The 17,188-nt window shown below is 36.0% G+C and overlaps 1 protein-coding gene across 1 annotated transcript in view; it reads left to right on the forward strand.

Annotated features, from left to right (window-relative positions):
• Nucleotides 1–8,731: 8,731 nt before the first annotated feature.
• The window catches only part of LOC140754663 (facilitated trehalose transporter Tret1), a 28,860-nt gene continuing 20,403 nt past the window's right edge, over nucleotides 8,732–17,188 (forward strand). The window contains exon 1 of the mRNA XM_073089687.1: nucleotides 8,732–8,817. The gene's annotated coding sequence lies outside the window, so the exon portion shown is untranslated. The remainder of the gene's footprint in view (nucleotides 8,818–17,188) is intronic.

Consider the following 17,188-nt stretch of genomic DNA (forward strand, 5'->3'; position numbering starts at 1 on the left):
AGAACTCTTAGTGGTTATTGACGTCGGTAGCACCGCCATATTAGTTATAACAAAAAAGTTAAATGTGGTTGTGTTCTAGTTTTGATGTGCGAAGTAAGATGAAGACTAATTCAAGGCATTATAAATTAGTCCTCAGGTGATGCAATGCTTCTGTGGCGTACCCTGTAAGACGAATCCTATTTGGAGGTGTTAGTATAGTATACCTATTTAGAGTATAGCCTAGTGCAGCAGTGATAGCGTAGTGGTTAAGAAACTCGGCCTCTCGATCGAGGGGTCAGAGGTTGAAATCCCAGGCACCTCTGGTTTTTCAAAGTTATGTGCGTATTAGATATTAATTATCACTTGCTAAACGGTGAAGGAAAACGTTGTAAGGAAACCTGCATACCTGAGAGATTTATAATAATAAAAAAAAATCAAAGGTATGTGAAGTCCACCAATACGCACTTGGTCATTGCGGTGGAATATGGCCTAATCCTTCTCATTATGAGAGGAGACCCGTGCCCAGCAGTGGGACAGTAATGGGTTGTTGATGATTGATGACAGATAGGCATACACAATTTACCCCTTGCCATCAGATGTTGGTATTGTATTCGTCAATTCAATACTGTCCCACAGCTGAGCACGGGTCTCCTCTTAGAGCGAGAAGGGTTTAATCGAATTAGAGCCAGAAGGGCTATAATTTACCGCCCTAACCAATTTCGGATTGGTATATTTCACACATATTTTTTCGAAGCGTTCCATTTTAATTCTCAGAATTAGCGGCGCATCTGTATCCAACCTAGCTAATCTAATTTAATCTGGGGTTGATTACAGATGTCCATGGGGGCAGTAGCCATTTACCATCAGAACCGCATGCTCGTCTGCTACTCCTATAGTATAAAAAAATAACATAAAACCTTTGCAAACTTTTCTTGCATCAATGCTAAGATTTTAGTATGCTACTTGAATTTCAAAAAATACTAAATCTTGCAGCAACGTCATCCACCTTGTTTCTACAGATTCTCGTGAACCTGCAGAGAATTCCGATCATATGCAAATAGCCTAACATCGGAACACTAAATAGTTCTGACAAAATGACCTAAAGCCTAACTTGAGGCTTCAATGACTAAATCGAGGCCAAGCCTTTCCAATTGCATTGTGTTTTGTTATAGACAAAGTTTGGAGCTTTAGGCATTATGATGAATAATTTGAACTTTTCATAGTTAAGCTACAGAGCCACTTCTAGATACATTATGAAATGTAATGCAATCATTATTGCTTACTCGCATCTAACTTTGAAGGTGGTTGTGGGAACTTTGAACCCAAAACATTTCTTGTGCCGTCATTTTTAAGTTTCGTAGCTGATGTTATTCATTTTCGTGATTGTAATCAAACTCGAATGTATTATCGTTTTCATAGCGCATTTGTTAAATTGTGAATAATTGTAAAGTTTTCGTTTTTTGTTGAGTTTGTTAAAGTTTTTGTTTCTTGTTAATTTTGACAGTGACATTTGTTTGTTTACATTTTGGACACCTAATTATGAATCAGACTATAAGTAGGTAGCTTCTACTACTACTCTTACTTCAAACTAGAATAAGTACGACATTACATTTGAAGGTGGTAGAACCCTTTGTGGTATGACTCCGGCGGCACCACCGCCTTACCTATTTCTACCTAATAACAGCAGTGTTAGGCGCTGCTGTGTTCCGGTTTGAAGGGTGTGGTCAGGGAGACAGACTTTTCCGAGGCGTTCCAGCTTAGTCCTCAGGGGTTGCAGCGCATCTGTGGCCGACCTCAGATAGGAATATTTAATCCTATCTGGGGTTGATTACAGATGTCCATGGGCGGCAGTAGCCACTTACCATCAGGTGGACTGCATGCTCGTTTGCCACTCTTATATTATATAAAAAAAAATCTAACCTGTAATGTTAGCTGTAAATATGATTAAAATAAATAAATAAATAAAATAAATCCAGTAAGTCCCATTGCTTTATGAAAATCTTTAAAAAAAAGTCTCAAGCGTGCAGGTTTAAGAAAACAAGCTTCCTAGCAGATGGAAGCTGATATGCTTCCTCAATCAATTAAATAAACCACAACCTATAACGGTTTTCGTATTTACTATTTTCATGTAATAAATGCAATTAAATTAAAAAAAAATATATAAATAAATCTGCGCTTAAGATTCTCAAAAAATAACAGTGTAACTTAATTGATAATAGGTGAGTATTTACATGTATGTTTTAACATTTAAAAACTATTTGCATACATAAAAACAAGTAAAATAAAGGCCGGCAATAAAACGTGCCGACGTTAAAGGAATAAAATTATCAAATTTTAACGGTCGTGAGAAACATACATACTTTTTATGCTTAAGTAGGTGTATAATTAAAACGTAGATCTTAATCAAAATCAGATTTTTTAAAAGATTGAAGTTGAGATTCAGATTCTACCCAAAGCAAAGTTTACAAATACCTTGCTTTGCTAAACCTGACGACTAAGATCCACTAAAGCCCAAAAAAGCTTTTAACGCTAGAAATAAGTTGGTTGTACCTCCCAGGTCGAACCATTCCTACTGACTTTACCACCTTTCTAATAACAACAAAACAATAAACAATCCTGGATTAATATTGTTAACCTTATTTGCTGGACATTGGACTGCGTTATGAACTTTCAGTCATTCAACATGGTTCGCCACTATTTCGTACATTCTAGCCCTCGACCGCATTTAAGAAAGTGGGATCTCCAGGGATTCCCCAGCTTTAAATAAACACGTGCCCAGCACTAGGCATGGAGAAAAAGTTGTATGGGGGTTCTGGACGTCTGTCCATGAGCATCAGTAGCATAGTATCAGATGGACTGCACTAATTCTAATATATGAAAGAAAACTAGTTATTTTTAACTAATAACTTGATAATAACGCTGTTTTCGGTCCGTGAGGCGTGTTAAGGGAGGGTATAACTCTTATCTTATCTGGGGTTGATTATAGATTGGAATAGATGTCCATAGGTGGTAGTTGCTTTGCCCTCAGGTAGATTGCACGCTCATGTGCTACTTCTGTAGTATTAAAAATCTATTTGCGACTTGTGAAGGTGGTAGAACCCTTTGTGGTTCGACTCCGGCGGCACCACCGCCACACCTATTTCTGCCTTATAACAGCAGTGTTAGGCGCTGCTGTGTTCCATTTTGAAGGATGTGGTATGGGAGACATACTTTTCCGAGGAATTCCAGCTTGGTCCCTAGGGGTAGCGGCGCATCAGGTAGGAATATCTAAACCTATCTTGGAATTGCTTACAGATGTCCATGGGCCGCAGTAGTCACTTGCCATCAGGTGGGTATGCTCGTCTGCTACTCCTACATTATAAAAAAAAACTTCATAAAGAACTCCAGTCCTTTCTGAGGTTGATAACAGGCGTCCAAGGGCACCAACGGCACACCAACAGACGTCACACTCATTCGCTCCCTATTTCATAAAAATAAAATACTAACTTTTTGAAACCCAGCTGACAAATTTGACTTCTATTCAGCATCTGTCTATGATCCCCACGTAACTCCTTTCATCTCCAAATGCCAACGTTGAACTCGAGTCTCGTGACTGATGTTACGTTAGCTGATCTGTTGTAACTAAGTTTCGTAACGTTGCTTTGAGGCACAATTATATGTTAGACTTGGTTTAAATATACTTTTGAGAAGTAATAAGATTCGTGGAGTCGGTTATAATATACCTTTGCCTAGATAAAATTAAGTAAAGGGATGATATTGCAAACTTGCATCCTCATGGTCAGTGCCTCCTGCCGCCCTTAGACATCACAAATCTACCCCATGTAAGGTAAGAGTCCTAAGGTCGGTCACAGGGGCGTTGCTACCCCTGAGGAAGTTGGAATGCTTTGGATGTTTTTATAATATAGGAGTAGCAGAGGAGCATGCATTCCACCTGATGTTAAGTGGTTCCTAGCACCCATGGACATCTGTAATCAACCCCAGATAGGATTAGACATTCCTACCTGAGGTCGGCAACAGATGCGCCGCTACTTCTGAGGACTAAGCTGGAACACCTCAGAAAAGTATGTCGCTTACCACACTTCAAACCAGAACACAGCAGCTTAACACTGCTGTTATAACGAAATAGGTGTAGCGGTGTTGCCGCTGTCGGACCACAAAGGGTTCTCCTTCAAACTAATAATAAAATAATACATAATAGAAACCATTACGTAGAGCCTACTTCCCATAAAACACGGAACAGTCAGTAACCGTGGCTGACTTCCCTATGCTATCAATCTTGACCGGAAATAGGACATTTAAGTAGACCTTATAGGTTTGATTTACGATTGCACTTTTTGTTAGAATTTCTACAAGGGCTTAACAATATGATCATTCGTAATATAGAGTTAAAGCATCAACAAACTTTAAGCAGGTGTCCCTGTAGTTTCGGGACCAGAATAGGGGTACGGTATCTCCTGCCTGTCGTAAGACGCGACTAAAAGGGGACTTCCGGGGTTGTGGACGGCAAGAGTGGGAGCTCGAACCGCCCAGCCAGCGGCCCCGGGAAGGACGGCGGTATGTGTGGTCGCATACCGTCGTACGCACCAGACGGTGTGGCGAGCGCCAATCTCACCTAGGCGGAGCCCGACGGGGCAACGCGCTAAGAGAGCTCCGGTTGCGTCCTCTGGAGATCCCGGAGCCCTCTACGCAGCGCCGAGGACGGCCACCGGGGGGATTTTAGTGCGGTAAGTATCCCACATAACCCTGTATCGCTCCCACGGCACTGGGTATCTTTTGAAGGTTTCGCCCTCGTAAACAAAAAAAAAAACTTTAAGTAGGAGGCTTTGCTAATTAAAAATAGGTGGTTATATATTTTAAAGGTGGTAGAACCCATTGTGGTTCGACTCCTGAGCACCACATCTATTTCTGTCTAATAACAGCAGTGTTGTGCTTGGAAGAGTAAGGTAAGGGAGACATACTATACCGAGGCATTCCAGCTTAGTCCTCAGGCCGATTTGTGGCTGATCTTAGGTATGAATGTCTAATCCTATCTGGGGTTGATTACAGATGTCCATGGGCGGCAGTAGCCACTTACCATCAGGTGTACTGCATACTCGTCTGCTACTCCTGTACTATAAAAAAAAGTATAATTAAAAAAATATTTTCCTTTATTTTTATTTCTAAATATTTATTTCCAAATAAGAACTTATATATCATATTAAATTGACGTTGACTTATATAACCCACTGCTGGGCAACCTGCTTTAGCTGAGCGCAAAATGCATGTGAATCTTAACTTTCTTCTCGCGAGCGGCACTAACCTGCTTTTAGCATTCCTTAGTGAAGTGGGAAAACCATTTCGATACCTGTTGAATGTCAATGACATTGCTTGAATTGAGATTTATTTTAATTAGGGTTCCATATACAGAAATTAACTTTAACGAAGCACCGGTTTCAGAGATCCGTAAAAAAATATTAAAACGTTTGTTCAGTGTACTGTGTTAGACGCAAATACGTTTATTAATAAAAAAGATAGAGATAAGATATGATAAAACAGTTCTGTAAATAAAAAAATATATAATTCTGTTCCTAAGGCCACGCGATCCAATTGTCTGTATGTCTGTCTGTATTGTCCTATGATATTAATATTGTATAACTGATAAATAATAATACATATTTTCTAAGGTTTATTATAGATATCTCTAAAAATAAAAAATAACCTATCACAAAACTATTTATTAAAAGTGAAAATGTGTCGTAAATAATGTATTCTGAATAATACCAAAGAAATGGCAAAAGACCATATTAACACTACCATTATCGTTGAAGGTCACACACTAAATCAACATAAGCATAATAAATTACATACGTCAATCCATTCTTACAATATATACTGAGCCACTATTATTAAATAAATAATTAACATATTTTCCTCATACTATTTAAGCCTAAGAATAAGGATTATCTTCGATTTTTTGTTATATTCTGATACAACCGGTTACAATTCTTGTAATGACGTCAGATAATAGAAATAACGTATAGCAAACGTCATTCTCTAAGGCATCCGTCTAAGGATTTTCAAATTTTATTATGTACATTATGGAAATAAGAAACGAGCATGCAGTCCACCTGATGGTAAGTGACAACTGTCACCCTTAACTATGTGTAATCCACTCTTGTAATCCACTCCAGATCTCTATCTGGAGTGGATTACAAGCTTAAAGTCAGGTAGGACTCTTCCTACCTGACTTTAAGCTGAGCAACAAAGGCCTTGTTTTCCTTAAGTACAAAGTTGGAACGCCTCGGATAAGCGTCCTTGAACCTTCAAATCTGAACACAACAGCCTCTGTCATCAGACGTCTTAAACCTCTTTTTGAGATTACTTCGACGACGACACGTTTTGTCCTATAAATATCAACATAAAAGTAATGAAGATGTACTTTTCGCGATAAAAAAGCAATAAAACGTATGCAACTCATATTTTTACTTGAATCAGGAGACCTACTGCCCTCATGTGATAAACGAACCGTAAAAATAGTTTGTTTATATAAATAAAAAGACATGTTGATAAGAAAATACTCTTCAGATTTTGAGCGTCACGACAAATTATAATAATTGTACAAAACTGTATTTTATACAAAAATTGTTGTTTAAGATTAAGTAATAAGAAATTACGTCATATATTGTGTGTACGGAAAGAGGGACTCAATATATTTCAAAGTTTATAATATGTTTATAAAAAAATACACCTTCTGTCTTCTATAATAGTAAGTTTAATATTTGTAGATAGTTTTTAGTAGAGTTTGAAGGTACATATTATTTTTTTCGCTACTTCGAATAATCATTTTATAGTTTCTGCATAAGAAATGATATGTTATTTATGTAGTAGGTATGCATACGTAACTTACACATTACATATATTCTGTATTATAATATGTATGAGGTTCCTATACCGACAAGGTATTTAAACTATGCTGTAATTTTTATAGTGCAATTATTTTTGTAAATATTCATTGTATCTATTTCAATTTCATATAAGGCTAGAATGACTTGACGCAGCGAGCGTGATATCTCTTATACAAAAAAATCCGATTAGGACTCTATTTGATTATTTCGTCAAAATTTATTAACCCACACTACAATCACATATCATAAATACAGGTTTACATACCATCAAGCAAGCCAATAATACAAAATTAAAAAAAAACTCAAACCAAATAAAAAGGTGCTGGAAAAACTGTTTTCATTGAGGGTTCTGTCGAGTTCTGTTCTGTGTATACCTATTTTTTTTTTGTATTGAAAATAATGGACAAAAAAATCCAAATAAAAAAAAATCAAATTCCATTTTTTACAAAACTCTTTATGATCATCAAATTATCGTTTGTTTTAAATTAAAATACATATTTTTTTCAAGCATCAGTTTAAGGTTTTGTTTAGTCTATCTTTCTGACACTCACGATTTCAAATTACAGACAGATACTCCACTTTTATGCATATATTTGTATGTACTTAATACATATGGACAAAAACTTATCAACTTTTGAAAGTGGTTCGTTAGTTTCTTATTATAAAAATAAATTACTATTGTAAGTACTTATCATATAAGTTAACATTTTCATTGCATTCGGTGACATACTTATAGTTACAAAACACTTATACCTATAAACCATTCTGTCTTATAACAGTAGTTTTAAGCGTTGCCGTGTGTGTCTGTGTGTGTGTGTGCATGCGTGTGTGTGTCCATGCGTGCGTGCATGCGTGTGCGTGTGTGTGTGTATTAAAGATGACATACAGGAAACGTTCCCTTACCCTCAGGGATAGCAACGGGATCGCAATCTGTAACTTATTTCAGAGGCTCTAATCTCATTTGTGATTAATTATAGTTGCCCACAAGCGACAATAACTACTTACAGATACAATAATCAACGAGGATTTACTTCTTCTACTTCATGATACTACTCCAATTTCATGATAAAATAGTTAAAGATACGTGTGAGGTCGGGGAACCCCCGAACGGAAGTTTCTAGGAACAGTAAATGCAAACACTCTAGTTACAGTACAGTTGGTATGAAAACTTGAAATGCTTGAATCAAATCATTCAATATTATTAACTTTCTCTCCAAGTTCGTATTACATGCTTGCTACGTTTTTCGAATCACTAGCTGTCGGGCCCATTTCTGGTATCATCATTATAAAATTGAAATAATGGGACAGTTTTATTCACTTATGATTTTAAATAAAAATAAATAACAAAATAGTACCCCTCAGCCTCGTTGTCGAATCTTGATATTCACACGAACACACTCTTATATGATAGAGAGAGAGAGGGAGAGAGAAAGATAAAGAGAGAGAGAGAGAAAGAGAGAGAGAAAGAGAGTGAGAAAGAGTGAAAGTCGCATGGAGGGGGCATAACATTTTTTTGTTTACGTGAAATTTTCTACCATACAAATCGGAACAAGCCGCAATAGGGAATATCATTTCAAAACTTTAGAATTTAACATACCTATTTCTATAATAATTAATCGAGCACCTTAATAGTCGATCTATAATTTACAGCGAACGGGAAATTACAACCAGTACCCAAAATCAAATAATGTAGAACTCTTTTTTTACGTCACAATTTACCACCGCTTCATAATTTCAGAAGAACCGGCACAAGAAAAGGCCTAATTCACAAATAAGTGCGGAACCCATCATTAAGATTCAGTTCGCATTTACTGTGATTCTACAGAACACACGACAACACACCAGTGTGATTCCGGACACAGACCGTATTCGCAGTGTTCGTGTTATACAATTTTTGTATTCAGTGTTATACAATTTTATAATGTTTGTGAAGTGAAGTTACTTTGGAGTTTACGTGAGTTTAATTTAAAATTTATTAATTATTTCAGATTATATTCAAGATTTATTGTTTTTGCGACCACGTTTTGCTGATAAGATCGTATTGTTTTGTGTTTATACGAAAACTACACGTTTTCGTATGAAATGAGAATCATGATGAAAATTTGAATTAAAAATTCATTAATTAGGTAGGAATTTCGCATCGTAAAATCTTGATATTTTAAATTAAGTTAATAAAATGTCCGTTACATATGTGTGTTACACCACGTTTAATTGCTTTTTAAATGTCAACTATAAAGTTGAAAATAAATATATATTTTTTTACAACATAAGGGTAGCAGACGAGCATGCAGTCCACCTGATGGTAAGTGGCTACTGCCGCCCATGGACATCCGTAATCAACCCCAGATAGGATAAGATATTCTTACCTGAGGTTGGCCACAGATGCGCCGCTACCCCTGAGGACTAAGCTCGGGAAAGTCTTTCTCTCTTACACACCCTTCAAAACGGAACAGCAGTGCCTAACACTGCTGTTATTAGGTAGAAATAGGTGTGGCGGTGGTGCCACCGGACTCGAACCACAAAGGGTTCTACCACCTTCCAATTAATTTAAAATAACAATTCCTTTTCATAGCTATAATTTAAGAATTTTTGAAAATGTTCAAAGTTTTAACAGTATCATTCCATTAGCATACCAAAATGTATCATTTACTTAATCTATGCAGTTATTCTTGTAATACTACATGATAATATGTATATTTATACTTTTATATTAATACTATGTTCATATGTACATTTATATACATTTCAAGGACGGTAGTCATTACATAATGCAAATTTATATTTATTTAAACATCATGACGTAGAGTTAAATAAAATGTTATTTATTACTTTATAAACATATTTAGCAGTTAACTCACCTCAAATTTAAAAATTTAATTAGGTATTGATAGCAAATATCCATGGGCGGTACTGGCCATTTCACTTTTTGTTACATGCATAACAATTTATATTAATAAGAACAAAATTTAATTACTTCGACCTCTCTCGCTGACTAAACTATATTAGAATTAAAATTTTCTTTCTTTTGTGTTATTAGTTCAAAAGTAGTCGATATAACTTTATAAGGAAGTGTGTTCGCTGTGTGATAAAAAATCAAGACATTATTTACTAGAAATAGGGTTTAAATCAATGGTAAAACGAATGTATATAATAATGCTTAAAAATGTATAATATCAAAATACTATATTCTTAACTTTCACTCAATTTAAGCCACTTTACTTTATTACCAAGCTACGATTTTCAATTCGCCAATTTGCAATTGAAAATTGTAATTTTAAACTTATGCTAATTTCCTAAGCGTTCCTTAGTAATACGTTGAACAAACCATGTAAAGAAATAAACAGACTACATTACAGGGTTATTTAATCCAATTTTGAAATTCATTAACCAATTAATTTGTCTCGCATTATCGTGGCATTAAATATTACTCACTACAAATTTTACGGTAAAATCAATAAGTACTCATGATTGTAAACAAAAATCCGATTGCCTAATAATATAGCCCATGTCGCTACAAAAATTCAGAAGAATCTGACATTTTTTGTTAAAATTCGTCAAGTCGTTTGTGGTGCAGGTCGTGTTAAAGAATAATGAAATGAAATAAAATTAAAGGTGGTAGAACCCTGCGTTCGACTGCGGCGGCACCACCGCTACACCTATTTCTGCCTAATAAAAGCAGTGTAGGCGCATCTGTGGCCGACCTCACGTAGGAATCTAATATTATCTGGAGACGATCACAGATGTCCATTGGCGGCAGTAGCCACTTACCATCAGGTGGACTGTTGCTAGTCTGCTACTCTTATATTATAAAAAAAGAAAAATACACACACTCAAACATCTACATATTAAGCAAATGGTAAATTTGGCAATTTGTTAACCATTACTTGAGTGGTTAACGTAATTTATTAGTTTATTTATTACCCTGTATATAATATTATAAACCACACACACACACACACACACATACAATCACACACACATACGTATGTATGTATGTATATACACACATGTATTTCAAGTACTAACAATACTATAAATCTTAATAACTGAAAAACTTACCGATAGTATAATGTATGCTTATACTGTATGTTGTTAATTCGAAGGGTGGGGTACTGGTGACTACAACACAGGTCTAACCTAACGTAGGCACTAGTTGCAACACTTTAATGAAATGAAATGAAATATATTTATTTTTTTGTATAGGCCAACGGCGGCACTTACAAATTGTCGGTTACAATATTTTCTTAAACTACTACCGGATCGGAACGCGACCTCTACTGAGAAGTTCCGGTAAGAAACTCAGTGGGTTTGTCTTTTTTAATTTTAAAAATAATTATTCTCTTTTTAATATTTTTTTTAAATGCCATTATTTTTACATATAATTAATAAAGCCATTATTTTTACATAAATTAAAAAAAATATATAAAAAATTTATTTACTTGTACTTAGTTTTAATTAATTTTTGTATTACAAAGTTTTGTAAGTGAAATTTGTTATGAATAAAGTTATTCTTAATCTTAATTATTAGTTAAGATGCAGACATAATCCTTTTATGTTGACGGGACAACACGTGTGCAAAGGAATCGGGCGTTTAAAGGTTAAGGTCATACATACGAGTAAATATGTATGTACGCACTATGCATGAAGATGTTTGAGCGATATTAGTTAGTGCCATCCGGTTTATTTTATTATTATAACTGGTTTCCATTGTGACGGAAATAATCAGGTTATTCCTGAGTAGGGTTGAGCAGCTTCAGAGGGGGGGCGGAAGGCCCCCCCAGACCCTGGGGACCTTTTTTTTCCTTAACGAAGGGGAAACCTTCAAAAGGTACCCGACGACGTGGGAGCGACGCCGGGTTATGTGGGATTCTTACCGCACTAAAACCCCCCCGGTGGCCGTCCTCAGCGCTTGTTGGAGAACTCCGGGATCTCCGAGGGAACACAACCGGAGTCCTCCGGACGCGGTGCCCTGATCGGGCTCTGCCCTGGGGGGAGCACTTTTGGCTCCTCCAACACCATCTAGTGTTTACGACGGTATGCGACTACACATACCGTCGTCCTTCCCGGGATTGCTTGCTAGACGGTTCGAGACCCTGGGGACCTATAATCAAATAAACTTTTTACACTTTTTGGGGCCTCCAACTTTCCGCTCCGGGCCACCGACGACCTTAGTCCGCCACTGGCCCTGTGACAAATGGAGTCCAGTTATACGCTTTGGGTGTAGAATAATGAAATGAGCGAAAAGAAGAATTGCCGTCATTTCGTCATCTAATATTTATTGAGCGAAGAAGTATCATTTTGACATCTAATATTTATTGAGCGAAGAACTGCCGTCATTTCGTCATGTAATATTTATTAAGCGAAGAAATGTCGTCATTTTGACATCTAATATTTATTGAGCTAAGAAATGTCGTCATTTTGACATCTAATATTTATTAAGCGAAGAAATGTCATCATTTTGACATCTAATATTTATTGAGCGAAGAAATGTCGTCATTTTAACATACAATCTTTATTGAGACAAATTATATATGTGTGTAGACTGTCGTGTGTAGTTAAGCATATTGGCCTAAATGCGTTATGTAATTGCATTGTGTAATGACAATGCAATTTCACGGCATTTTACATAAGCAAAAGGAAATGTTTAATTATACTTGTAATTTTGCATTGATTGCGTTCTAAGCCAGTTTATTTTCTTTTTAACCGACTTATAAAAATATATCCTGTATTCGATCGCTATGTATGTGTGTATTTATGTAAGTTTGTATGTCAGCGATTTTCTCAAAAACTATTGATCCAATTTGGACGGAAATTTGGTTATTTATATACGATTGCAGTCGCAAACGAGATACCTGAAAGTAAGTAGTAACTGCCGCTGGACAGCAGTAATCAATCCCAGATTGGTACGTCCTATCTAAGATCGGCCACAGATGCTTTGCTGCCCTTAATGATTAGAATAAGTAAGAGCTTTTCTTTTTTATGACACGAGCTATGGAAAAAAAATTTTGAAAGTACGAAATAAGAATTTTAATATTGAAAATATGCCCCATAGTCTCATAGTTGTTTGTAACTATTATAGTTATATTATTATTGTTTGAAGGTGGTAGAACCCTTTGTGGCAGTGCTATAACAGCAGTGTTAGGCGCTGCTGTGTTCCGTTTTGAAGGGTGTGGTAAGGAAGACAGACTTTTCCGAGGCGTTCCAGTTTAGTCCTCAGGGATAGCAGCGCATCTGTGGCCGACCTCAGGTAGGAATATCTAATCCTATCTGAGTTGATTACACATGCCCATAGGCGGCAGTAGCCACTTACCATCAGGTGGACTGCATGCTCGTCTGCTACTCCTATATTATATAAAAAAACTTGTATTTGTGGCCCTATTTAAAAAAAAATTACGACGTCTCTATTGTGGGGGCCCCTCTGTTGTGGAGGCCTCGGGGCTGCCGCCCCGGTTGTCCTCCCTTAAATCCGGCTCTACTCTAAAGCAACGAATACAGAAAACGTCATTGATGTAGAGCATGTGTCACATCATTCATCATGTCTTCGTGACTATAATCTAGATCGCTTGCACATGGCTAAATCTGTTTCCTATTTCTATACTTGGATACTTAGGTCATTGGTACATGACATATGTTATCAATATGAATAATATAACATTGTTATAAGCTTATAAGATACTAGCCGACGCGAGAACACTTCGTTGAGTGTTAATTAGATTTTTGTGATGCAATTATTTTGTGAGATCTAATAGAGAACAATATTTTGATGAACATTATAATCGTCAATACGTTAAGCATCACATCATTAATTTCCGGTCACTAACATATGTTAATGTCATTCTTCATCAACCCACTGCTGTTCCACTGCTGGGCACGGTCTCCTCTCAGAATGAGAAGGATTAGGCCATAGTCTACCGCGCTGGCCAAGTGCGTATTGGTAGACTTCACATACCTTTGAGGTATTTTTTATAAATCCCTCAGGTATGCGCAGGTTTCCTCACGATGATTTCCTTCACCGTTTAAGCAAGTGATAATTAATTTCTAATACTCACATTAATTTGAAAATCAGAGGTGCGTGCCTGGGATTTGAACATCGGACCCCTCAATCGAGAGGCCGCGTTTCTTAACCACTAGTCTATCACTGCACTATGTAAATTTATGTAAATCAAATAAATTGTGTTGTCATTCTTGTCATATAGAGTTTCATATTACGTAGTAGACAAGTTGACAAGGCAATCTCGTTCTAATTTTCGTCCAATATTAAGTAACAAAACTTGATAAGTTCCTTACTGACCTTTCATTTAGTGTTATTCTGCTAAATATGTACAGTCAGCTTCAGAAGTAGATGAGCTCATGAAAATGTCAAAAATACACCCAAGCGTTCATACATAGCTGAACACACCTAGAATCATAATTAAATGAACATCGCAAAGTGTCAAAAGTAAATGGTAACACAATCGGAATCCAAAACATTGCTTGTGCCGTCATTTTTAAGTTTCGTAGCTGATATATGTTAAATTGTGTATATTTGTTGAAGTTTTTGTTTTTCGTTGAGTTTGTTAAAGTTGTTGTTTCTTGTTAATTTTGACAGTGACATTTCTTTGTTTACATTTTGGACACCTAATTATTGCTAATTATGAATCAGACTATAGTTGTGTTCAGATACTTACGAACGCTTGGAAATATTAACATGTTCATCTACTTTTGGAGCAGGCTGTACACATGCACATTTATATTCAGGCCATGACTTTGGAGTCATTGAGTCTGATTTAAATTTAAACTGCCATGAGCGCAAATTTTTCCATAGTGATGTTTTATTATTTTTACACCACCTGACAATAAATATGGCAACTTTAGATCAGTAAAATACATAGATTGATCACTCCTAACAAGAAAGTGTAATCAGTTTTTTTACAATTGAAATTGTTGCGTAAATAAAATGTTGCCACGTCACCGTTCTAAAATGTCCTTAAATTGATTGAAATACTTCTTTATTTATTATGTAAATTACGAAGTATTAGTTATTTATACGTAATGTAATCTTTGGACTAGGTTTTACCCATTTTCAACGGTCAAATTAATCCAAAATTTTGAACAAATTTCAAGAACCGACGATTCCGATGACCATACACGATTTTAATATTTTTCAGGTTCGTCAGGAGTAATTATTCAAAAATAGTAATAATGTTTATAGAAAAAGACAAACCCACTGAGTTTCTTTCGCGATCTTCTCTATTGAAGTCGACGTTCCGATCCGGTAGTAGTATAAGAAAAAATATTGTAACTGACAATTTGTAAATGCCTCCTTACACATAGCTCGTAATAACATAAATAAACAAATCACAAAGCCTTCATGTATAATGTATAAGGTGACTTTGATAACAGATTTCATCAACTTTTTGGAATGTCGAATTACATTAGCGCTTAAAGACATACGATGATAGAGGCAAAAAAATGACCTTATTTATAAATTTGATATTTCGTGCAACGAAGGTTTTTTACGTACAAACACATCGTAGCACAAACTAACGGAATTGTGGTGATTTGTAATATAAATTTTGTATTAATTTTATAGGAATAGCAGACGAATTTGCATACCACCTGTTGGTAAGTGGCTACTGCCGCCCATATGTAATCAACCGAAGATAACATTAGATTCGTACCTAAGGTCGGCCACTGATGTGCCGTTAAACCCTTCAACCCCTTTAACTGCAACACAGCAGCTTTAATACTGCTGCTACTAGATTAGATACTAGATAGAAGTCAAAGTACGGAGATGTTGCATAGATAATGCAATTATTGTAAAATGACAGATAGACATCTATTTTATTTATTTGTGGCTAAAGTTATTGTGTCAAGATAGAGACTAGATTTGATATAGATATCTAAAAGAGTTTATTAAATATATAGTATTCATTGCCAGTTGGAACAAAAAACCAAGGTTAAGATGTTACTTGGAAGATCCCAATTAATATTAATTACACCATGACGAAGCTACACATGGGTTATTTTGATAATTATAACAAAACTATGTTTTTTATATCTTCCTCGAAAACCTTGGTAAAATAACTAGTTTCTATTTATCTCTGTGTAATAAAATCTTATTTAAACGCTTTATGAAATAAATTCATCCTTATTTAAACGCTTTTTACACTCACTGCCCCTGGGATTCCCTGTGTCGTGGGTGCCATGGACACACACATAGACAAATACACCCAGACCCAGAAACAGAAATCTAAATTCATCATTTAAATATCTGTCTGAACGGGGATCGAACCCGGGACCCTTTGCACGTCAAACCGCTCCGTGACCGTGACCGCTTCGCCACGCGGGTCGTCAACTATATGTAAATAAGTAATATTGTTAGGTATTTTAGTTTTTAGTAATTATTTCTGTCCCATAATATAAGTAAATGTTAAGCGCTGCTGTGTTCTGGTTTGAAGTGAGACATACTTTTCCGAGGCGTTCCAGCTTAGTCCTCAAGAGTAGCGGCGCATTTGTGACCGACCTCATGTAGGAATATCTAATCCTATCTGGAGTTGCTTACAGATGTCCATGGGCGGCAGTAGCCACTTACCATCAGGTGGACTGCATGTTCGTCTGCTACTCTTATATTATAAAGAAAGGTAAATAGAGAATCATTATTACAACAAAAACCTAATATATATATATGTATATATACATATATATACATATATATATATTAGGTTTTTGTTATATATATATACTAGTTTTTGCCCGCGGCTTCGCCCGCGTTTAAAAGAAAATAATATAACATACTAACATACATAAAAATTGAAAATTCGTACCTTCAACTTTGCTTAAGATCATCACTTAATCAAATACATAGTTTACGATTCAATCCTCACTAATATCGATTAAAATAATCGATGTTTTGGGCCCAAAAGATCGATTCTCCCATTAATCGATCGTAGGTCGCCATCCCTAGTTCCCGTGGGATTTCCGGGATAAAAACTATCCTATGTCCTTTCTCGGGTCTCAGACTATCTTTGTACAAAATTTAATGAAAATCGGTTCAGTGGTTTGAAAGAAAGAAGTCAGGCGTGAAGAAAAGACAACCAGACAGACAGACAGACAGACAGACAGAGTTACTTTCGGATTTATAATATTAGTAAGGAGTAAGGATTAGGTTTTTGTTGTAATAATGATTCTCTATTTACCTTTCTTTATAATACAAGAGTAGCAGACGTATATATTACTCCTACAATTAAGACGAATCCAACGACTCCTCATCTGTTAAAATCCGTCAAGTCGTTTGGGATACAGGGCGTGCCAAAGAATGAGACATACATACATACACTCGATTA

The sequence above is a fragment of the Epargyreus clarus genome, unplaced genomic scaffold, assembly GCF_041222505.1.
Source record: "Epargyreus clarus isolate Ecla_fem2 unplaced genomic scaffold, WU_Ecla_fem_2.2 ptg000031l, whole genome shotgun sequence".
NCBI classification, from domain to species: domain Eukaryota; kingdom Metazoa; phylum Arthropoda; class Insecta; order Lepidoptera; family Hesperiidae; genus Epargyreus; species Epargyreus clarus.